General features: G+C 30.5%; 1 protein-coding gene across 8 annotated transcripts in view; it reads right to left on the minus strand.

Moving 5' to 3' along the window:
• LOC119586978 (required for meiotic nuclear division protein 1 homolog) overlaps positions 1-410 on the minus strand; it is an 11,528-nt gene that overhangs the window by 3,990 nt on the left and 7,128 nt on the right. The window lies entirely within an intron of this gene.

Genomic DNA, 410 nt, shown 5'->3' on the forward strand with positions numbered 1-410 from the left:
AGAGAGTAGCAGGAAACCACAAACAATGAATTCAAATCGTACTGTGAGAGCAATAAAACGATCACTGGATAACCTTTACACAACATGAACTGAGACCCGGGGATTGAAAAACTGCTACCATGCCTTATAATCATGTACATTTTACTGGGAAATTATGTAAATGTTTTTGAAGACTAAGGAAAATCATGATATAAAAATAGAAAAAAAGAAAGTAGCTAATGTCTTCATCAGTAAGTTACAATGACTAAATATCCTACTTGATAACAATAAAATTTACAAAAAGGAAAATCCAATACAGGGGCTGAAAAGAATAAACAGATAAAAAAAAAATGTTTTTGAAATACCAACAAAAGGCTAATGGAATGAGGTTATAGCTGTTAGTAATGCAATTTATTACAGTAAAACATCTT

This window comes from Penaeus monodon, chromosome 22 (genome assembly GCF_015228065.2).
Source record: "Penaeus monodon isolate SGIC_2016 chromosome 22, NSTDA_Pmon_1, whole genome shotgun sequence".
NCBI classification, from domain to species: Eukaryota; Metazoa; Arthropoda; class Malacostraca; order Decapoda; family Penaeidae; genus Penaeus; species Penaeus monodon.